The 25,524-nt window shown below is 35.6% G+C and overlaps 1 long non-coding RNA gene and 1 other non-coding gene across 2 annotated transcripts; both read left to right on the forward strand.

Annotated features, from left to right (window-relative positions):
- The first annotated feature begins 666 nt into the window (after positions 1–666).
- Positions 667–3,972, forward strand: LOC123548591 (uncharacterized). Its single transcript, XR_008371396.1, has 3 exons — positions 667–773; positions 1,061–1,666; positions 3,820–3,972. It is a non-coding gene; the product is annotated as an uncharacterized LOC123548591 (long non-coding RNA).
- A 21,355-nt stretch (positions 3,973–25,327) lies between these two features.
- On the forward strand, positions 25,328–25,400 carry Trnat-ggu (transfer RNA threonine (anticodon GGU)). Its single transcript has one exon. It is a non-coding gene; the product is annotated as a tRNA-Thr (tRNA).
- Positions 25,401–25,524: the final 124 nt, after the last annotated feature.

Genomic DNA, 25,524 nt, shown 5'->3' on the forward strand with positions numbered 1-25,524 from the left:
GTGCATCTATAAAAATCTACAGTTTTCATAGGATTATTTTTAGCCGATTATAAAAAAAGTTATCATATAAATTATTTATAGTAAAATTAATCCAAAAAAATCTATATAATGTAAGTCCACAAGAAACTCTTTACCAGGTAGAGATAGGTCAAAATACACTCAAAATTGGATGTAACATGCATGTTGTACCACAGAAAAGTGGTCTCGATTTTCCATACGGCCTAATAGAAATGTTACGTATAATATATTTATAGTAAAAACAAAAGTCCCCGAAACTGGTTTTCAGCCAGTAGGTGACTAATAATCTGACTCATAACAAATTTCAATACTTAAAGGCAATGTTGGCAGACTGCCATAATAGCAAATTTAAGAATATGAATGACACGACATTGAATAACAATAGCAATAAATATGTCGGTCAAAAGCTATACATAGCTTACATGTATGTTTATAATGTTATATTATCTACCGACAATGAATATAATATTATATTGAATTGACTTGACTTGACTTGACTTTTCACCATTTCATACCTGGATTTCAAAAATTTCCAAGAAGAGGCGGGAGGGAAGACCCCCATGTCCCCATTAACACGGGCAGAGCCCCCCCCCCCCTCCCACCGCCCCATACTTAGCCGCTGCCGTTTCCCCATCCCCCTCCGGGCCTGGGCAACTGTTAAGATTCCTAATTATCTACCTTCCGTTAACAGCTAATATTAGATAGTGTTCGTGCATGTCAGCTACCACTTTGAGAACGCACACTAAAATGGAGAGGTAAGCATTTACAGAAATTTTAATTGATTTAGCAGATTTAGAGTAAGGAAGCTTTATCAATTAATTCATTCTATCCTTGTTGAGAAATAACATTTATGATTGAATACTGTACCGTACATTCTATACAATGTACTACACTAAAAATACATGTCACCCTACTTCCGTTTTTAATAGAATAGAATATTAATTTATCATGATGTACTGTACTCATACACAATTATATGCGTAATGAAAATCGACATACAATCAAAACAGACTAAGATTTAAACTTTTCCTTTAATGTTTAGAGAAATTCATCGAAAACGGAAGTTGGATAACAGGAAGTAATATATCTGCAAAATGAGTCATCAAGAAGAGTTAGAGAAAAAGAAATATAGAAACTGGGTGAGAGGTGGACTGGCGTATAAATATCTTAAAGAAGGTATCAAAGGTTTTGCTGATAATGTGGTTCAAGAAGAACGTAGGAGAATTAATCAGGATGTCATATCCAGACGTAGCTGTAATCAGTGCAGCATTAGAAACCTGCGACCATTGCATACTTGTAAAAAGGACCATGCCGGCAAAAACAAATGTCCATGGGGCCAGAACAGCTGTAACTGTCTGTATACAAAGAAAAAACAATGTCCTAATAAAGTATGCGACGCTATTATGGAAGAAATTCTGAAAAATCACGGATCGACGCCGCCTTCACCAAACTGGAAAAATACAGATATACAGAAATGGTGTTCGGATCCATGGGAGATTGCAAACTGTTTCATCAATGCGCCAGGATATTCTGACAAGTCTAGGGCAGATGATATTGACATTTCAGGGCTACTTCATGTTTTATCAACAATATCAGTCACAAAACACATTTGTCCGACAATATAAACAGTGGCGATATATTTCAGAAGGTTCGTAACGTGAACTCGTTTTCATTTTAATTTATACTTTGGTGAATGAGGGCTATTGTAAATTTCAAAGCTATGATTATAGTTTATTGCGTTTCCCAGTGCATGATTTTGACCATGCCATTGTTGTCAAATCTTAGATATGACTAATTTGAAAGCTTAATGACTTTAGTGTCACAGCCTGGTAGTAACTTTAGTTTCACAGCCTAGTCATGACTTCAATTACTTGCTAAGTTTAATCTTGATTTTAATGTTACAGTCACATGATAACTAGTTTCACAGTCTGATTTTGAGCATAGTATCACCTCCTGAACATGATGAATTCCATCGCCTTATCAAGATTTTAGTTTCACTTCCTGGTTTTAGTGACATAATCCTGATCATGACTAGATTTACAGCCTTGTAATGACTATGTATCACATCCTGATAGAGACTTTAGTGTAACAGCTTGATTAAGGGTCTAAGCCCGTTCATAACCTAAATGCTTTAAGTGTCAAAACCTGATCAAGACGTCCATTTTACAGCCCGGTCCTGTCGTTCGTGTTCCAGCCTGATCATGAGTTTTGACTGCGTTTCTATTGGGCGCCGTTTTACTATTTTCTAGGCATTTTTATATCAAGAAATGATTTCTTGATATCAAAAAATCGATTTCTTGATATCAATAATTCCATTTCTTGATATAAAAAAAAATCAGATTGATATCAAGAATTCATTTTCTGATATCTAGAAATCGATTTTCTGATATGAAAAATTCGATTTTTTTAAAATCAGGAATTCATTTTTTGATATCAATAAATGCTGACCATTTTTATATCAAAAATAGAATTTTTGTTACCAGGAAATGATTTTTTGATATGAAAAATCGTGTTATTTCTTGATATCAAGAAATCAAATTCTTGATATCAATGAATGATTTTTTATATCAAAAATCGACTTCTTGATATCAAGAAATCATTTTTTTATATCAGAAAAATCAAGCCTATTTTTTGATATAAAAAATTCGGCACTTCCCGATCTAAATATAGATTGCTTGAACAGGATCATATAGAATTGTATAATCCCCGCTCTGGAACGCCTAGACTGTCTTGACATGATGAATATTACTTCATCATGTGCATTGCCCAGTATATTCGGTACAAGTTATAATCTTTCTTGTAGATAAAACAGTTTGTTATGTACATTTACTAGTTTGTCCTGTACGTTTCTTAGTTTATGTTGTGCATTCATTAGCTTGTGCTGTCCAACAGATAGTTCGTCATGTGCTTTTCTTAATATGTTCGGTACTAATTATAATTTGTTGTGTATATAAAACAGTTTGTCATGTACATTAACTAGTTTGTCCGGTACATTCCTTAGTGTGTGTTGTGCAAACTAGTAAGTGTACATAACAAACAGTTTTGTCTACAAGACAAATTATAATTTCTACCAAATATATTAAAGAATGCACACGACGATCTATAAATTGTACAGCACAAACTAGTAAATGCACTACATAAACTAAGAAATGTACCGGACAAACTGGTAAATGTACATAACAAACTGCTTTATCTACAAGAAAGATTATGACTTGCACCGAATATATTCGAAAAAGCACATAACAAACTGACAATCGTTATGTCAAGTCTAGGCGATATCCAGAAAATAGTCCGTATTTCTACATATCAAGAAATGTTTTCTTGATATCAAGAATTCGATTTCATGATATCAAAAAACATAACTAATTTTTTGATATCAAGAAATCTAATTCCTGATATCAAGAAATCGATTTTTGATATCAAAGCTTAATTTCCTTATATAAATATTCGATTTTTTTATATAAAGATAGACAGCTTTTCTTGATATCAAAAAATGAATTCCTGATATAAAAAAATGGTTTTTGATATCAAGAAATTTATTTTTTGATATCAAGAAATCGAATTTTTGATATCAAGAAATCGAATTTTTGATATCAAGAAATCATTTCTTGATATCAAAAAATGCCTAGAGAATAGTTAAACGGTGTCCCATACATTTCAGGATTGTGCCTATTCCTTTCGAACTATAAAGTACATAAATATGCCTTTTAAATCGTTAGCAAATTAGCTTAATTTCCAGTACAGTCCGTTTTGTTATATAGCGTTAGTAACAAGACCATACCGACGTTATTTTTTCTTCAGACACTACAAAGAAGAAATGAATTATTCCATTCACCGACCATGGAAATGGAAGACTCCAAGCTGGATGAATGTATAGATGAAATCATAACAATTCTTGAGGACCAAAAAGAATTGAAAGCAATGCATGATGCTCAAGAAGCAGTCTTCAAACTTAAACAGGGTATGTCGTTATATATGTCAAGTTGAAACTATATATAATAGATTCTTACATGGCTAAATATAACTGTAAAGTATGTTGCTCAGAGTGCCAGTCGAGCCTTGGATTTGTTGATTGCCAAATGTAAATCTATTGGAGGTCTTCCATATCATGTGTACACCAAACTTTATGACACAGTTGTATGGCCTGTTATTAGCTATAGTGCACCGCTATGGGGATATCGATCTTACTCTTGCATCGATGCTGTTCATCACCGGGCTGTTCGTTTCTTCCTTGGTGTTGGAAAATATTCACCGAATGATGGAATTTCTGGTGAAATGGCCTGGAAGCCGCCATTAGTCCGACAATGGAAAAGTGTCTCCCTATACTGGTCTAAGTTAGCATGTATGGAGGGGTCGAGGTTCAACAAAAGGGTGGCACTTTGGTCATACGGCAAATCTGGTCGTTCATGTAAAAATTGGATATACAATGTAACTTCTTATTTTAAAGAAAATGATATGAATATGTATTGCTCTTTAGAAAATAGTGCTAGTATACCTCGTTCATTCGCCCTTATGGTTGAAGCGACATATGAATGTTATATGAATAGCTGGTTAAACAGAATTAATAATGTTATCGGTCCATCAGGTCGAGGACGCAATAAACTTAGACTGTATAAATTGTTAAAGTCTAACTACAGTGTAGAAGAATATTGTACTCTTACAATGCTTTTGTCACACCGCTCTGCTTTCAGTAAATTTAGACAGGGTGTTGCACCCATTCTTATTGTAACTGAACGATATGAGGGGCTAAGGGAGGAAAATAGAACATGTCCATTCTGTCAAAGTAATACTGTTGAAAATGAGTTTCATGTCATCCTTGAATGTCATGTTTACAGTGATTTGAGAGATATATTGTTCTCAAAAGCAACAGAGTGTAATTCTGAGTTTCCAAACTTATCGAAAACCTATCAGTTTATATTGTTGTTTTCCCATAAAGACTTGATTAGACATAATGCCAAAACCTGTTTTTCAATTTTACGAGAGTGATATTCGATTGCAAAATAATATTAAAAAAGTAATAAAAAGTAAAAAAAAAAAGGGTTGATAATAATATTCATGATAATAATGTAAGTAGAGTTTCCATTTTATGGCCCCATACAACACTTAAGGTTTTCCATGTCTATTCCACTAAAAGACTTGGGAATGAAGTTGCCCACCTATTTTGCACCATACAATGCTAAAATTGTTCATTTAATCTGTTATACCTAGCCTGACACCTGGCAGGTGCGAGAAAAAAACATTGATGTAGACTTTCTTCATTGTGTGACAAAAGACATATTAATATAGTAATAATAGTTATAATTAATAATGCTGATGATGTCAATAAAAATTATAATAATAATAATAATAATGAAAGTAGAGTTTTCCAGTTGTTCATCCAATCTGTTCTACCTAGCCTGACACTGAGCAGGAGCCAAAAGAACAGTGATGTAGACTTTCTGTATTCTGTGTGGCAAAAGACATATTAATAAAGTAATAATAGTAATAATAAATGATGATGATGATGACGATGATGATAATAATGATAATAATGTTAGTAGAATTTTCCATTTTCTGGCCCCATACAACACTTAAGGTTTTCCATGTCTATTGCACTAAAATACTTGGAAATGAAGTTGCCCCCTTTTTCGCACCATACAATGCTAAAGTTGTTCATTTATTCTGTCATACATAGCCTGACACTGGGCGGTGCCAAAAACAGTGATGTAGATTTCCTGCATTGTGTGTGGCAAAAGACATAATAATGGAGTAATAATAGTAATAATCAATGATGCTGATGATGATGATGGTGACAATAAAAATAAAAATAAAAATAATAATAATAATGGTAATGTAAGTAGAGTTTTCCAGTTGTTCATCCAATCTGTTCTACCTAGCCTGACACTGAACAGGATCCAAAATAACAGTGATGTAGACTTTCTGTATCGTGTGTGGCAAAAGACATATTAATAAAGTAATAATAGTAATAATAAATGATGATGATGATGATGATGATGATAATGATAACAATAATAATGATAATAATGTAAGTAGAGTTTTCCATTTTCTGGCCCCATACAATACTTAAGGTTTTCCATGTCTATTGCACTAAAATACTTGGGAATGAAGTTGCCCCCCTTTTTAGCACCATACAATGCTAAAGTTGTTCATTTGGCTCTGAGGAGGTGCCACAAAAACAATGATGTAGGATTTCTGCATTGTGTGTGGCAAAAGACATATTAATGTAGTAATAATAGTAATAATCAATCATGCTGATGATGATGATGATGATGATGTCAATAAAATAATAATAATAATGATAATGTAAATAGAGTTTTCCAGTTGTTCATCCAATTTGTTCTACCTAGCCTGACACTGAGCAGGAGCCAAAAATAACAGGTGATGTAGACTCTCTGTATTGTGTGTGGCAAAAGACATAATAATAAAGTAATAATAGTAATAATAAATGATGATGATGATGATGATGATAATAATAACAATAATAATGATAATAATGTAAGTAGAGTTTTCCTTTTTCTGGCCCCATACAACACTTAAGGCTTTCCATGTCTATTGCAGTAAAATACTTGGGTATAAAGTTGCCCCCTTTTTTGCACCATACAATGCTAAAGTTGTTCATATAATCTGTTATACCTAGCCTGACACTATGCAGGTGCCAAAAAAAACACAGTGATGTAAACTTGCTGCTTTGTCACAAAAGACGTATTAATATAATAAAAATAGTAATAATCATTACTAATTAGTAAAAATAAATGATGATAATAATAATAATAACGATAAATAATGTAAGTAGAGTTTTGCATTTTCTGGCCCCATACAACACTTAAGGTTTTCCATGTCTATTGCACTAAAATTTTTGGGAATGAAGTTGTCCCCCTTTTTTGCACTATACAATGCTAAAGTTGTTCATTTAATCTGTTATACCTAGCCTGACACTGAACAGTTGCCAAAAAAAACAGTGATGTAGACTTTCTGCATTGTGTGTGGCAAAAGACATATTAATATAGTAATAATAGTAATAATCAATGATGCTGCTGCTGCTGATGATGATGATGGCAATAAAAATAATAATAATAATAATGATAATGTAAGTAGAGTTTTCCGGTTGTTCATCCAATCTGTTCTACCTAGCCTGACACTGAGCAGGAGTCAAAATAACAGTCATGTAGACTTTCTGTATTGTGTGTGACAAAAGACATATTAATAAAGTTATAATAGTAATAATAAATGATGATGATGATAATAATAATGATAATAATGTAAGTAGTGATTTCCAATTCTGCCCCCATACAACACTTAAGGTAATCCATGTATATTGCACCGAAATACTTGGGAATGAAGTTGCCCCACTTTTTGTGTCCCCCATGAGTGGTGGGGGCATATAGATTTGGTCTTGTCCGTGCATCCGTGCATCCGTCCGTGCATCCGTCCGTCAGAAGTTCGTGACGCGCCTAGCTCAAAAAGTATTTGATACAAATTGATGAAACCTTGCATGTGTGTTTATCATGATATGAACTTGCGCACCTCCTATTTTTCGTCGGGGTCCTCCCCTATTTTCAGAGTTATGGCCCCTGAAATATTCAAAAATGCACATTTTCGCCTCGTGACATGCCTAGCTCAAAAAGTATCCGATATAAATTGATGAGTTCTTGCATGAGTCTTCATCATGATATGACCTTGCGCACCTCCTATTTGTCATCTGGCTCCGCCCTCTATTTTTAGAGTTATGGTCCCTGAAATAATCAAAAATGCACATTTTCACCTTGTGACAAGCCTAGCTCAAAAGTATTTGATATAGATACAAGAAACCTTGCATGAGTCTTGATTATGATATGAACTTGCACACCTCCTATTTTTTATCTGGCTTTGCCCCCTATTTTCAGAGTTATGGCCCCTGAAATAGTAAAAAATGCGCATTTTTACTTTTGACACGCCTAGCTCAACAAGCGTTTGATATAGATTCATGAAGCCTTACATGAATCTTAATCATGATATGAACTTGCGCACCTCCTATTTGTCATTTGGGTCGGCCCCCTATTTTCAGAGTTATGACCCCTGAAATAGTCAAAAAAGCACATTTTTACCTTGTGATTTGCCTAGCTCAAAAAGTATTTGATATAGATTCATGAAAAGCTTGCATGAGTCTTAATCATGATATGAACTTGCGCACCTGCTATTTTTCATTGGGTCCGCCCACTATTTTTAGAGCTATGGTCCCTGAAATAGTCAAAAATACACATTTCTCCTTGTGATGCACCTAGCTCAAAAAGTGTTTAATATAAATGGTTGAAAACTTGCTTAAGTCTTTATCATGATATAGACTTGCACACCTCTAATTTTTTGGCTGGCTCCATCCCCTATTTTTAAAGTTATGGCCCCTGAAATAGTAAAAATTATGCACTTTGCACCTAATTATGTGCCTAAATAAAAAAGTATTAGAGGTAAATTCAGGAAACCTTGCTGGAGTCTATCGTGATGTGAACTTGCACACTTGGCATTCCTCTTGAGAATCTTAGCTCTTATTACAGAGTTATTGCCCGTGAAATTTCCAAAATAGTGGATGTTTTGTTTGTGATGCTCATAGCTCAAAAAGTAAAGGGCCTAGAATAATGAATCATTTTCATAAAGTGATTGTTGAGGCTATACCCCATTAAAACTGCAAACATTTGAATTATTGGCCTTCATTTATGACAAATGTACCAGTGGGGGGCACACACTGTGTCCTACAGACACATTCTAGTTTGCACCATACAATGCTAAAGTTGTTCATTTAATCTGTTCTACCTAGCCTGACACTGGGCAGGTGCCAAAAACAGTGATGTAACCTTCTGTATCACGCCATGTACCCGGATAATCCTAACTCTGTTCAGCGACCCTAACTCAGTGCCAACATGGCTGACAGAAAGATGATGTATGTAGTTAATTTCCTTGTCTTTTTTCGTGTTTTTATGTGAGTATGCAATGTTAGCGTAAAACTTTTGATAGTCATAATATCCTGTATTGATAACATGTTTTGTGTACTAATATTTCAATCGAAATGTCACATTATGTGACTGGAATTCATTAAATGTACTCAAAAATGTCTTCAAAATGAACATGTTTTATGTTTCTAACTGTTTTAAAGTACCAGAAATTGCAGTAAGACCTTACTTATTAAATGTATTAGTTCCATAAATATCTCTTTGACAATGTTTAACAGTATCAAAGTTTGAAATCGATTTTTATAGCTTAAAAATTGTATTGATTATGAGGTGGGTTTAAATTTGCGGATAATTCCTAACTGGTATAGGAAACAGTGCTGGATAAATACGAACTTAGAATGGATAAACACCTAACCAAACGAAAACTGCTGTTCGTCTGTGCTTTTTTATGGACTGCTGATGCTCAAAGTTCTTTGATCTACCCGGCCCTTCAGGGATGTGGGATTCCTATGTCCAACTTATCCGACTCGTGATTTTTTGCCGGCGGACAAGTGCATTTTTCATTCTGTGTGTCCGCGGACAAGCATACTTTTTCAGGTATAAAATGAGAAACAAAAAATCATTTAGATTGTGTCTTGCTTCAAGTGTATGGAGGTGATAAAGATAATGGGTTCTTTGACTAGGTCTCGCGCACACTGTAACTCGGTGACTATGATAAAATATCAGAGAAGATTTAGATACAAGAAGATTTATTTAACGTCGGAAAGGTATAAACATATAACACTAGCTTAAACCTATTTTCCGATAAACACATGTAAATAAGCTCAACATAAGTAAAACAGCTGTAATAAAATGCAAATATGTTTAAGCACATTAAAGCAAATAAAGCATCTGGCTCTAAGTAGATAAGAAACAAATCACAAATTATCACATACATGTTACAGCGCATTAAAACAAAATAGCACATATGTACTAGCAAATAAAACGAAAAAGTAATTTACCACATGCAGATTTAGCACATTGAAAGCAACATAAAAAATAACTGACACTACACAAAAAATAAGAAGAGTCACATTTTACAACATGCATTAAAAAAAACATAAAAGAGAACATAATAACATGCTAAAGGAACATAAGAACTACTTAAAATAACTGAAGAAAAATATTTGCATCATCAGCATATAGCATTCTGTAACTAAAACTAAAACAAAGGAAAACAAGGGTTACACACAGAGAACTAAAAGGACATTTAAAGACATCAGAACGTAAACAACTTATAAAAAGTATTATGACAAGTTTGTGAGTCGAATTCCAACTGCTGAGACAATAAGTCACTGTCAAAGGAAATATTTGACCCAGTAGTCAGCCAAATTAAAATCAAAAGCACACAGAGATCGCAAGTATGACTAAACAAGTCGGAACGTCTTAACGTCTTTCTCAGAATTCATCTGGCTTTGCACCATTGCGTGGGCAGTGTTTCGGGCATGACCTCAAAAGATCCCGAATACTGCTTACGCGATTTCAGACTTTTATAAACGTTAAAAGGCAAATATTTCAACAGCTTATATTTTACCACAGTTACTGTGATATGCTTTTCATTGTCCTAAATAAAGAACTCGATCTCCAGTCTATTTGCGCTTTCATGAATGTTTAATATTACAAATCAGAGCAAGTGAAATTTGACTATGGACAAGTGGATTTTAAGTGTCCGTGGACAAGTGAAAAATGTAAGAATACCCACACCCCTGTCCCGTTAGTCCATGCATCACTCCCCAACCCACCACACCACACACACACACACACACACACACACACACACACGCACACGCACACGCACTTTTCTTCCCTATTTACCGTCTGAAAAATATCATATTTAATAATTAATCATAAATCTAATCCCATTTAAACAATATCAAAAATGTTCCATTAGCACCTCTATAAAAATCTCTTACACTAAACGATATACAAGATTTGAAACAACACAATTCTTCTGAAACAGTGTGCGTGTGTGCGTGTGCGTGTGTGTGCGTGTGTGTGTGTGTGTGTGTGTGTGAGAGAGAGGGAGAGAGGGTTGGAGACTACAGAACTTCGAACATCGGTGGTATAAAATAATTTCTTATGTAAATATAATAATTTTGACTTTTATACTGAGTTATTTTTTAGGGTGTATCCAGATTTTTCCGAACATTGCTATTTGCATAATATTAAAATTATGAAAAAATATTTGACTGTATCGGGCATACATATAACATCTTAAAATTAATGACAAAGTTTGAAGACAATACCGCTTATAAAGTAATGTTTACAATAATCAGACCATGTACATGTCAACTCATTCATTTCTATAGAATACTAGTCAGTTAGGTGTTTATCCATCACACAATTTGTGTAGTTAGGTTTTTATCCATTCCTCATGTAAACTGAGTTCGGTTTTTATCAAATCAAAGTTAGGTTTTTATCCCTTTTCTCGCTGTCAGTACATTTGAACATGTATTGTGTCAACATGTAGTGGGTTAACAACATAGTGTAAAGGGGCATATAAAGCAGTATATCTTTGCTTTCAAACAACAAAATAGTCGAGGCATCAAAAGCATAGAAGTATTTTTAAAGATTTTTGTAAAAGTTTTCATTGAAAAAGTTGTCTTGTTCGTCGTTTTTCCACCTGAATACACAAAGGTTGATATATCTAACATGTTACATTTTGAAATAAATATACACTTGATCAATGGAGATAGATATAACAACAGAAACACTAATTTATACATCGTAATTACACAGAAAACCAAGTTGTATCGGCTTTACATCCGCCATGTTGGCACTGAGTTAGGGTCGCTGAACAGAGTTAAGATTATCCGGGTACATGGCGTGTGTATTGTGTTTGGCAAAAGACATACTATTGTTGTATAACGACCGACCATTCACATGGGGTGGAGGTTATCCGTTCTCCGTGATGACTGGACAAACGAGGGTTTCTATATCCTGACGATGTGAGCCAGCCACAGACAAGGTATCTTTTATAATAGATGTCATAGAAAGAGAAAGATGTTCATCGTTATTTGCTCTGCCTCCAGTGATGCATGAGCTAATTAAAAGAAAGGTTACCTTTACTGTTTTCAATTCATTGTCAGTGATAGCGATGGACAATAGATATAGTATTTAAAACTAGGATAATATCTTGCCTAAAGGAATAACTGCTCGGCATCAAATAATAAATGAAGTTTCCACGATACATCCATAAGGGTTAAATCAATTTTGTTTACCCCGTGTTTTCATGCACTGGAAATTTCATGTTTGGTTTCAAATAGGTTTTACACTATAATTTTGGTTAAATTCTATCTTTATGTGAAAATAATTATACACCTGATTGTCTTTATAGGTTAACCATCACATAATAACGGTCAGTCATAATGTGTATATAAAAATAATTACAGGGCTATTAAACAATTACAATTTTATTATACCCTCATATTGTTGATACAAAATATCGTTTTAACTTTAGGATGAACTTCCTTCCAAGTGGCCTCTTGTTAAAGTCATGAGCGATGGACAGCCTATGACGAAAATATATTGCAGCTTGCGTTGGGAAAATTTGTATGTATGCTTCAACGGAATTTAATTTCGTAGCACAGAATATTATAAACCACCCCGAGGACTTTACGGAATACTCTTGTGGGAAATCAATTCGCTATCCGGGTTTAGAAATAAAGATTGTAAATGAAATTGAAAGAAATACCAGTGGTGAAATCTACAGTTGTTCAATGATCCCGTAAAAACCAAAGCAGCGAAAACTGACGACGGCTGGTTCAGGACGGACGACATAGGAAGAATGACTGAATACGGGGAACTATTTGTTGAAGGCAGAACGTCAAACATGATTATCTCAGGCGGTTTCAACGTCGCTCCAGAGATTTTAGAGTAGGTGATGAACAATTTTGCAGGTGTGGAATCCGTGGTTATTGTTCCGGTTCCCGACGATATTTACCAGGTGTTATGTGCATGTGTTATAAAGAAACGGGATATGACGTTACTGAAGAAAAGCTTCGCAAGTGTTGTGAAGATTTTCATGCTGATGAGCCAGGCTTATTCACAGTATTGCCAAAGTTTTACTCGTTTGTCGAGCGATTTCCAGAAACCACTTAAGGAAATGTTAGTCGAAAAGAACTAGGAAAGATTGCAACTCGGCGGTTCAGAGTTTCAAACTAGAATACCATGTGTGTGTTTCAAAGCCATTGGGTTAGGTCGTTTAATGGTGTCATTCATAGCTTTGTGCAGCGTGTCTGAAGGTCAAACCAATTCTTACTGAATCTTTATGCAAGCAGCTCTAACGTTTTTGGAGCAAATCAGTAGTTTGGGGAAACAAAATTGAAAATAGGCATATGTGTTGATGAACGTAGGCAAAGTACATATACAATTCATTTTAGTTAATGTTAAACGTTTTCAATTTTTCGATATGTTAAAGCTGCTCGCCCGCACAAAGGTTTATGGATTCACCGCACTATATGGTTATGTAGGAAAAAGTAAAGCGTTGCAAAAGGTTTATTATTTTTCAATATAGCCATATAGTGCTGTGAATCCGTAAACTTGTTTTCATTAGCCATTTTTTCAAAACGCTACGTAGATTTTCGCTTATTTTATTGATTATACCTTTTCATTTTATATTCTTGTTACAAAAATGTAGCTTTTGAGAAATTTAATTTTTTTGACCAAACAGGGCGAGCAGTTTTATTGACTTTTGGTTTTATTGTAATTTTACCTGTCAACATATATATTCATTGTTTTAGTAATCACGTTAAAGTGTACAGGAACTAACAGCTTTATCATAAAGATTTACCAGGACTTATGGTTTGTTTTGCTTCTGGGCAGTAGAAAGATGAACCATAATGGGCGATCTAGGGGTTACGGTGTGCGTTTTGCAATCCAATAGACTGATTTCCAGTCAGTCCACAATGACAAGACGCCATAACACAATGCGTGACAAAGTTGAATGGATTGGTAATAGTACATTTGTAAACTACCGGTTCTTGTTTTCTCATATGTGATTGGTTCAATCGTTGGTGTACCGAAAGGGGTCAATACATTTTTGTATTCAAGCTAAAAGAGGATGACTTATTTTTTTGTGTATAAACTAAACTAAATACCGGTAAGTAAATTTTGTACCACTTTGACGCATATATGTGTATAAAAATATTGTACTAAGAAATTAATGGTGTACTGAAATACAATGAAAACATACCACAATTGTTTTTTTGTGTTTTTTTGTTGTTTTTTTTTATATTTTGATAGCATATTAAATTATACCGTCTGTGACAACATTTAAGGTACGGTATACATAAATATAAATGTATTGGGTTTCGATCGACTAAATATACGCCGTTGTTTTGACGTCGAGACACCGCCAAATGACAGCCGTAAAAGGGCGTCATTTTTAACATTAAGCGCACCTGATTTTATGTTTTTTATCCGATTTCCTTTCCTTTCTTAAAAGTGCATTTAGGTGATGTGATTTATATCTTGCTGAAGAATGACATTTTTGAGATGTTTCATCGATATACCACGGTCCTGCTGTTAAGATTTCCTCTCGATCGACGTAAGAAACGTTAAAAATATTGCACGACTTTGCAAACATTTTGGGAAAATAGACAAGCTTCTAAATGATAGATTTCGCTGTATTTTTAGCTCACCTGTCACAATGTGACAAGGTGATCTGTTGTGATTGCGCAGCGTCCGTCGTCCGTGCGTCCGTAAACTTTTGCTTGTGACCACTCTAGAAGTCACATTTTCATGGGATCTTTATGAAAGTTGGTCAGAATGATCTTGATGATATCTAGGTCAAGTCTGAGACTGGGTCATGTGTGGTTAAAAATAGAAAATCCTTGTGACCTTCCTAGAGGCCATATGTTTCAATGGATCTTCATGAAAATTGGTTAGAATGTTTACCTTGATAATACCTTGATCAAGTTTGAAACTTGGTCACGTGCGATCAAAAACTAGGTCAGTAGGTCTAAAAATAGAGAAACCTTGTGAGCTCTCTAGAGACCATACTTTTCAATAGATCTTCATGAAAATTGGTCAGAATGTTTATCTTGATAATATCTAAATTAAGTTTGAAACTGGGTTACATGCCATCAAAAACTAGGTTATTAGGTCAAATAATAGAAAAACCTTGTGACCTCTCTAGAGGCGATATTTGTCATGAGATCTGTATGAAAGTTGGTGTGAGTATTTATCTTGATGATATCTAAGTCAGGTTTGAGACTGGGTCAACTGCGATCAAAAACTAGGTTAGTAGGTCTAAAAATAGAAAAACATTGTGACCTCCCTAAAGGCCATATTTTTCAATGGATCTTCAGGAAAATTGGTCAGAATGTTTAACTTGATGATATCTAAATCAAATTTGAAACTGGGTTAACTGCGGTCAAAAACTAGTTTAGTGGGTCTAAAAGTAGAAAAACATTGTGACCTCCCTAGAGGCCAATTTTTTCAATGGATCTTCATGAAAATTAGTCAGAATGTTTACTTTGATGATATATAGTTCAAGTTCGAAACTGGGTCACGTGCCATCAAAAACTAGGTCAGTAGGTCAAATAATAGAAAAAACTTGTGACCTCTCTAGAGGCGATATTTTCATGGGATGTGTATGAAAGTTGGTCTTAATATTTATCTTGATGATATCTAGGTCAGGTTCGAAACTGGGTCAACTGCGGTCAAAAACTAGGTCAGTAGGTCTACGTTGTCCGTGTGTCCGTGCGTAATCTTTTGCTTGTGACCACTCTAGTTTAAGATCCAGCCTTGAAATTTGGATGACATGTACAGTTTTGCACACAATCTTTAAACTGTCTTTCAGTGACAATAAATGTGACCTACTGATCTACTTTCTAATATTTTAGCATAAGTTTGCCATTTGAAACATGTGGTTCAATATACACAGGTGAGCGATTCAGGGCCATTATGATCCTGTTGTTCTCTATAGCGAAATGACAAAGAAAAATATGTGTGTAATTAAAACAGTGGTCAAAGCGTAAGTTTTAAAATATGATTATTTAAAATTGAATTGATAGATGAATTTTCCTCCCTACTGACGTCCACCAACGTTGAAAATATCACACGGCTTTGCAATAACTGCGGAAAAAAGAGTTTAAATGATAGATTTCGCTATATGATTTTCCTGAAATAGTAAAATGTCAAAATGAAATATGAATTTCTTAAAATAATATTAGTTAAAGCGTTTAATTTTGATTGTTTAAAATTATAATAAAGAAATAGACGAAATTTGCGTAACGTTTATGTTTACGACAATGAACGTATAAACTACAATGTCTTATGAATATGATTCATTTATAGCGCGATATATGCCCGATGCGTTTTATCTTATTCATTTTTCTTTCTCAATTACCTTTATTGCTATCGTATCGCATACTGTTATGTTCTTTCAATTTTGAAAGAAAATATGTCGTTATGATTTTAAAATAGTCCGTATTGCGAGTACATGCCTTAACAACAACTCGAGTATCAAGCCTTGAATAAGCCCACCAGGGGTCAGGAACTAGGTTTGTCAAATTCTTGCCCTGTGGCTCATATTGTACATTTACCTCTGTCGCAGAATGAAGGAAAATGTAAGTTAGAAAAATATAGTCTATGTATTTAGATTGCTAGTAAATGATGTCTTTTATGAATTCTATCCGTTGAAGTAAATTATTTTTCTAAGAGACCAGTATTTAAGCTAAACATACTCTTAAACCTTGAGAAAAATGTTGTTTTAAAGTTATGTAAAAAAAAAAGTTAACATAAGCCTGTTGTGTAAGGAACGACAAGTCTACATGGGGAATGTGAGTATGTTTACACGTTGATAACGTGCGCATGTCATTATGGGATATAATTTTTACCTGTTAATATATAGGCGAATGTTCACCGTTCCTCTACTAACATATTTTGAGGTGTTAAACCGAGGTCTCGTGTATCGGTGCATGATAACTAATCCCTGCAATGGGTATTCGATGCCAACGATCAAAATCCAAATAAAGAAAGAAAAGCAAAATATATTCGGAGATAAAACTCCGACGAAAAGCTGCCCGGTTTTTCCCAGATTAACGGATTCAGTATCTTATCAGAATCGATCATGGCATAAGACTTTTTTGTGAGGAAAAATAATTATTGTACCAATAAAGTCGCACGTGTCTCGGGCGAAATTATGGTCTGTTGCTGTTTGATGTCCGACCCGACGTCAACCATTTATTCCGCTAAGGAACGAGGCTCTGCGGAGTCACTTTGCAAGGGTTTTATTTTTTATCCGAACCAACATCCCCTTTGGTGGAGAGAAAATGTTACGGGCGTTTACACCTGAAATCACAACATCCCTATAAAAACGTATATAGCAGAGAAAGAGTATGTGAATAGAAGTGTTACATGCATTTTATATTTTTCTATTGCCCTGGTGAAGAGTTCCCTCTTTGTTTATTTGTGTCATACAAGGAGCAAATGAGCTAGTGTTAAATTGAACACAAAAGCATCAAGTTAATTGAAAATGTCTGGCAATGCCAGACGTGTTTATTTCTAAACATTTGTTCATAACTAAAACATGTGTTCAATTAATAAACATAAAAATACCCAATACTTGATTAGACAGAAAACATAATTACTTAGTCATAGTATCGAAAAGATGACACAAAGTTGGACAACAATACCACCGACGTAAGTAATACAGGATATAAACGGAAATTAACAGATACATATGACAGAAAAGTAACAAAGATATCAAGATAAACATTATGTTCTAACATAAAAACCCAAATTTTTACAGAGAATGTACAAAAGAAGCAAGTCTAAAGGTACAGATAGTCAGGTGGGTGGAGGGGCGGAAAGGGAAAAAGTTTTTTAAAAAATGTAAAAGATACAAATACAAATCTAAATCCTGATCAAAGAAAATATCCGTTTCATGTATTCATAAGCGCTTCCTTGATTAAAATGGCTACCCACGCTAACGGAGCGGTTCCGTCTCATCAGAATTTAATCGAGCTATTTCATTGGTTGCTGCTAGTGTGTTGTGCAGACTGCATGCATCCTGTCCGTGATGAATGCGTGTTTGACCACAGGTAGAAACAAAGGGAGAAAGAAATGATGTCTGCACATCTTAATCCAATTAACGATACAAGAAAGAAATATTTAGACTGGCCACCTGAACCTTGGTTGTAAGAAGGGATTAATGTTATAGTAAAACATAAATCAATTTATATACAATATAAATTATGATTTTACGCTGATGTAACACCCACGTTACACAAAGGTTACATGAGTTACAGGCTATTTAGTAAAATTTGGTGTGGGAGAAAATGTTACAGTGTAATAACTGAAATCAGGAATTTACTATAAAAACTAATGTAGCCGAGAAACAGACTGTGTACAGTGATTGCTTCATCTCTGTTATTCCTGTCAGAGCATATATGGTGTATCGTTTCTCTCCACATAAAGATATTTGTGTATCATGTTATATACTGTTACTCATGTAATTATTGGGTGTGTTTCACATATTTGTGCCGATTTTATGCTCTATCTCACTTCCTGGGAAAAAAACATTACTGGTTTCTTTCGAGGATATGTGGTCGGCACCCGCTTGGTATTGAACCCGCTTGTCAAAGGTGAGCGACACCTTATCCACTACACATACCCACTCCACCTCATAGTATATGTTACAGTAAATTTGGTCTCCTTTGTTGCGGATTTAGATTATAGTAATATCATGCCTATGTTCAAAAACGTAAGAACATAACAGTCTACCGTGCAATGTTCCATGGTTACAGGAAACATGATTTCACGTCCGTCAGACTGTTTTCTTAAATCGTTCTGTTCAGTCAACAAGTATCGATTTGCTTGTTTCTCATCATGATTTCATTTAAAAATGTCTTTGAAATGGTGTATAATTTGTGGAGAACATTTTAACGTTGAAGTCGATATTTACGTTAAAGTGACGTCAGAGCGACAAATATGACGTTTAGTTTTGAATAAAAAGTTTGCGTTAATCTTGTCTCATGTAAACCCAAACGATAGAATTTGACAAAAAACTAACATGATCATGAAAACTTTATTTTCTGTCGATTGAAGAAACAAAATTATGGGTTCACCGAATCCATTTTCGCGTAAAATACGTTACGCATCTCTCCACTCACCCCCCCCCCCCCCCCCCCCCCCCCCCCCCATCAGATGATAGTGCAACTGAGTATTTTTTTATGTATCCCCTCCTTTGGATAAACTCTACTTTTTTTATTTTTCCTAGTAAAATTAAATCAAAATAGCCTTTAAAACTCTGTTACATTAGCGAAATATTTTCTGTGTAGAACTCAGATTTTAATGTTTAGATTATATTTGATATATGAGGATGCGACAAAATCAACACCCCGTTACCCTTCGCGCTGAACTACATTACTCTACTCCTACCCCAGATAAAAAAATGCGTAATTCAATCGATTTTCTGATTCTTGTGATCAAGACATACTCATCTTAAACCTATTAAGTAGAATTAAATCGAAAGAGGCCTTTACAAATATTAATGATTTCATTCAACGTTACAAGTGAAATGATTTATCTAATACATGAAAACTCAATATCGATGCACATTACATTGTTAACATTTACAAAAATAAATTAAAAAAATACCCGAGAGAATATAATGAAATCCTTTATTTGAATTATCCCAACCTTTTAATTTTAACAAGTACCTGTATAGAATTCTATCACATGCCGCTATTTCCGTGACGTATTATCTATGCGTAAAAATTGTTACATAAAGAATTTTATGCATCTAATAGAACTGAGGCAAACAAATATAGGCCTACATTATAAATATATGCCATAAATATCTTATTAGTTAATATAGGTGTATTCTTAATGAAGCAGATTCGAACAACAACCAGTTTTCAGAAAATAATACTGGGGTAAACAGAACCTGGCCAACCTCGGCACAGAACGAAACAAAGTAAAACGTAGGTGAAAATTAGAAATATTCATTTAACATAACACATAACTCGGAAAAAAGTGCTAATACAACTTTTTAAAATTTATAAAGCCTTTATGTAATTATAATATCATGTTCGAGTAATCATTATTTTATCTAACTTTATTACACATTTTACGTTTTGGAAATATTTCGATTGTTTAGAGAGTAGTCCGACACCTCGATTTCGAATAAAGTGAATCCTCCTGAATAACCGCGGGACAACAGCATGTTTTTTGTACGGAGGCTCTTGCTCTGAAAAGCCACGGTTAATTTATTTAGCAAATTGGCTAGTTAGAAACACCATCCTTTGCAAAGAGGTTTTAGCTCTCCGGAGATGTCTGTACAAGTATATCCTTGTATTCATAGACACATAATAGAAACATATTCCATGCATAATACTGTTTCCTAATATTAGAAACATAAGATAAGAAAAACGAGTAAAGTTTTTTTGTTTTTTTTTTTTTTTAGCTCTGTTTTTCTACGTTACTGCGGGCAGTAAAACGAACCAGTGTTCCTGGATTCTGTATTCTCAACAAATAACTTCTATCTTCACAACATAAATCAGAGGTGGAGGAAGAATGATTTCGGGCACGTGCCTTCTATCAAATCGTCATGCCCTACCCGGGGACCGAACTCGCGATCCATATATCTGCGCTCCTACTGAGCCAAGCGGATGGGGTAAAAGAAAGAAAGAAAGAAAGCAACGGTTGTGACCGACACTCGCTGTAACTCAACGAAAGCTCTCTTATATCATGAATACTGAACTTGTAGAAGTTATGATTTATTTCAAGAAGCGTCTGTGGTATAAAATTTCAAAATAATGAAAAATTAACTCTGACCCGTAAAACCAAATTCCGCCATCAAATTATGCGAACATATGCGTGGAGCGGGTAATTAACCGGGCAAGCCCATGGCAACTTATCTTATGGTCAGATGTTTCTAGGGTATGTTTAATGTTTTATGCTTTTCTGCTGGAGTTGATCTGCTGGTCTGTTAGTCTATTATTCTGCTGGAGTTAGTCTGCAAGTCTGCTAGTCTGCTGGAGTTGGTCTGCTATTCTGCTGGAGTTGGTCTGCTAGTCTGCTGGAGTTGGTATTTTAGTCTGCTATTCTGCTATTCTGTTGGAGTTGGCCTGCTAGTCTGCTATTCTGCTATTCTGCTGGTGTTGGTCTGCTAGTCTGCTGGAGTTGGTCTGCTAGTCTACTGGAGTTGGTCTGCTAGTCTGTCTGCTGGAGTTGGTCTGCTAGCTGGAGTTGGTCTGCTAGTCTGCTGGAGTTGGTCTGCTAGTCTGCTGGAGTTGGTCTGCTAGTCTACTGGAGTTGGTCTGCTAGTCTGCTGGAGTTGGTCTGCTAGTCTGCTGGAGTTGGTCTGCTAGTCTACTGGAGTTGGTCTGCTAGTCTGCTGGAGTTGGTCTGCTAGTCTACTGGAGTTGGTCTGCTAGTCTGCTGGAGTTGGTCTGCTAGTCTACTGGAGTTGGTCTGCTAGTCTGCTGGAGTTGGTCTGCTAGTCTGCTGGAGCTGGTCTGCTAGTCTGCTGGAGTTGGTCTGCTAGTCTGCTGGAGGTGGTCTGCTAGTCTACTGGAGTTGGTCTGCTAGTCTGCTGGAGTTGGTCTGCTAGTCTGCTGGAGTTGGTCTGCTAGTCTGCTGGAGTTGGTCTGCTAGTCTACTGGAGTTGGTCTGCTAGTCTGCTAGTTGGTCTGCTAGTCTGCTGGAGTTGGTCTGCTAGTCTGCTGGAGTTGGTCTGCTAGTCTGGAGTTGGCCTGCTAGTCTGCTGGAGTTGGCCTGCTAGTCTGCTATTCTGCTGGTGTTGGTCTGCTAGTCTGCTGGAGTTGGTCTGCTAGTCTACTGGAGTTGGTCTGCTAGTCTGCTGGAGTTGGTCTGCTAGTCTACTGGAGTTGGTCTGCTAGTCTGCTGGAGTTGGTCTGCTAGTCTGCTGGAGTTGGTCTGCTAGTCTGCTGGAGTTGGTCTGCTAGTCTACTGGAGTTGGTCTGCTAGTCTGCTATTCTGCTGGAGTTGGTCTGCTAGTCTACTGGAGTTGGTCTGCTAGTCTGCTGGAGTTGGTCTGCTAGTCTGCTGGAGTTGGTATTTTTGGTCTGCTATTCTGCTGGAGTTGGCCTGCTAGTCTGCTATTCTGCTGGTGTTGGTCTGCTAGTCTGCTGGAGTTGGTCTGCTAGTCTGTTTGTCTGCTAACCTCACAGAAACACAAAAATGATAGTATTTTAGACTTTCAAACTAAGTAGTTACAAGTATTAACATGTTTAGTTTAAACAATGTTCCAACTTTTAACTTTTAATCTTGTGTTATGATTTTAAACTAAATAGAAAAAGTGAACACCACAGATCGCCCAACATGACAAAAACGAAAATGCGGCAGGCTCGGTTTGATTGGGTGTGTTCATTGACGTTAGTGGAAATGCATGCTACCGCCAACGCCCTCTAGCCCCGGGTTAAGCATAACTCAACATTTACACATGCTATAAGTACATAAACAATTAAGAGACATCCGCAGATGTATTCATACGGCGGTGGACATGGAACCTTCACTGATACACTAGCGTGCAATTCCATGAAAAGCGGCATATGGTCCCCAGTTAAAATAATGGGTTTACCCTAAACGAAAAAAACAATGGGCAGAACTAAACAAAGTTGAATTTAGAAAGGGGGATCTGAGGTTATGGAGTCTGCATAAAACCATTTTACCTAATCAGGACAGTATGGAATTAAAAAAAAAATACATTTGATATATGAACGAAGGTTCGCTTTTATGTATTTTAATTTTCTTTAAACTAACTCATAAGTTAATATAAAGACTCGATAAATTCCCAAGTTAAACCATTTCTTAAATGAAGTTTACCGACAATGAGTAGTACCGTCACATACAGTGGAGTCATGCATTTTATGATAGTTTCTATTCAAAAAGACAAATAATCAAATCTTAAAGTATTTACATTGAACGTAGTTTCTTATTGATTTGAACACTGCAAGTATTTAGTTATTTCTACTTAAATCAATTTAAACCAAGCGTACATTTATTCAAGATCTGTCAAACACATGCAGACACCTTTCGAACATACAAACCGTTCGCAGTTTGGACTGTAAGCGTTTTCTAAAACCGACAAAGGAAAGAAAGTTAAGTAATTCTACACAACTTTCATTAACAATGGATATTTTAGAGTGTAGAGAGGGTAACACTCGTATTTTAGATTTCACTAAACAATCATGGAGAGACGATATAACTTTTGTTGTAGAAGGCAAGCCACTCTTTGCATCAAAGTGTGTTTTGTCACTATACTCACCTGTATTCGAAAAGATGTTTGATCCGAATTTTAAAGAAAAGGAATCAACTGAGATAGAATTGCCGGGGAAAAAGGCTGAAGATTTTATTGAGTTTCTACAGTGTCTTTATCCAACGTCAAAGGTTTCGGTAACGGAGGTCAATGTTCGGCAAGTTTTACCGTTGGCAGACGAATATCAGGTAGCGACACTGACAGACGAATGTAAGAACATCATAAGGAAAAATATGTCAAACACTGAAGCTGATCTGACATCACGTGACCTAGTAGAATACTACGAATCAGTCACACGCCATGGTCTAAAGCAGCAGAGTAAACTATTCGTTGATGAAATAGTTCGACAAGGAAACTATGACATGGCTTTCCCCGAAGCAGAAAACCTTTTAACAACGGACGCATTGGTAGAATTGCAAAAAAATATCATCTTGAGGCAAGAGGAACGTCTAGACGAAGTTACAACAAAGTTTGTAAAGCTATGTATGAAAACAAAAGGTGAGACAAGTGAATACCTCCGTGCATTTGAAAACGCCAAGGGTACTGTAATTGAGTGCACCATTGATGACGTGTTCGATTCGAAATTATTGGATAAAGTTTACAGCAGGTCAGTAAAGTTATGGACTGTCAGTTTTCGGATATCTGTCTCTGTTCGGCATGGAACGGTGAGTTACCAAACTGATAAATATTTGTCAGTCTATCTGGAGTGTAACTTTCCGGACGAAGATGCTGAATGGTCTTGTGATATTGAAGGAGACATTATATTAGAGAACACCTCCACCGATAAGAATTGTCGTCTAACCAGCCAGGGCTTTACTTGCCAACTTACCTCCGAGTCTCTGAAATATGGCTACGAGAATTTTGAGACGTTATCTAAATTCCTATCGGGAACGGAAAAAGCTGTCGAAAAATACTCATGCAAAGTTTCTGCTTACATTCTAGCTAAAGATCTGAAGAAATCCCAGTAAACACAAGGAATGGAAAAGAAATTAAAATGGACAATAAACTAACGAACTTGCACTGTGTCTGACATAAACTACTGCCAGCTCTTTTAGTTTTTGTCGGAAAACAATTTATTTGATGTAAATTATCAGTTTGCTGCCCCTAACTTGTGTCAAACTGTCAAATCTGGTAGGTCTTTCTCACGTTATGAAACATTTAGTGACACTGGATAGAAATTAGTTATTAAAAATCATGATTATTTTATATGTGTATTCATTTATCATACCAATTGCACGTATTATGCTCCTCATTTGAATAAGGCTGCTGCAGATTGTATATCATCATATGCTGATGCGCATTATTGTGATGCTCGTGTTATGTTTCAATACTGAGAAGAAATAATTAATTTACTGGACGATCTTAAATCAGCGGAGAAGAATTGCAAGTCATCGTCTTTTCTTGGACATTCGGACTCTTTATATCACCACCTTGTAGAAATGCTTTAACCGTAATTTTATATACTTTTCATTTAAGTGCATGCTCGTGCTTGAGATTTATTAAATTGTGGTGAGTAGACTTCTTTCAATGTCCTTAAACTATGGATTGTTTAAGTATCCCTTGCTCATGACATCGGGTAAAAGAATGTGACCATTATCACACGTATATCAGTTGATTTCAAATGCCACAGGTCAACAGTCAGACTATGTTTCATACCGATAAAAGAAAAAATATTCATGACTTTGATTACAGATACGGCTTTTTTTAAAGTTCAATAGTCATATACATGCTCATGTTATCAACTCCCGCAACTTTCCGACATTTCATTCGACGTTTTATAATTTTCTAAATGTGTTTTTCATTTGGTGTTTGTCTCTAATGTATTCCAGCAGTTTCAATGATATTGGTAGAGGGTAAGCAGAGGAATATTATATCATTTAAATTTGGAAACGGAGCAGCAATTTCTGAACAAAGGAAAGCAAAATGTATGGCAATAAGAGCTCTGTATCGAGTTATGTGATTTACTTTAATGAATGTTTGTAAAATACCTCGGGAACAATACTGTGAAGTTAGAGTGATATATTATCATCAGTTTCGAAGTTTATATTGTGCGAACGATTGATGAAGGCAAGGTGATATGATATTTTTAAATGTGTAGCGGTTCTCGTATCGGGTGGCCTCGGTAGCTCAATTGGTAGAGCGTTGGCCCGGTAAGCCGAAGGTCCGAGGTTCAAATCCCGGTCGAGGCTGCACATTTTTCCTGAGACTGTTACATTTGGGGGCTCGTCCGGGATGCTCACCCTTGGAGCCCATGCAGGGCGAAGCAGTTTGGCTGGGGTGTGCATCTGAATTCGGTTAAGAGTCTGCGGCAGA

Source organism: Mercenaria mercenaria, chromosome 6, assembly GCF_021730395.1.
Source record: "Mercenaria mercenaria strain notata chromosome 6, MADL_Memer_1, whole genome shotgun sequence".
Classification (NCBI taxonomy): domain Eukaryota; kingdom Metazoa; phylum Mollusca; class Bivalvia; order Venerida; family Veneridae; genus Mercenaria; species Mercenaria mercenaria.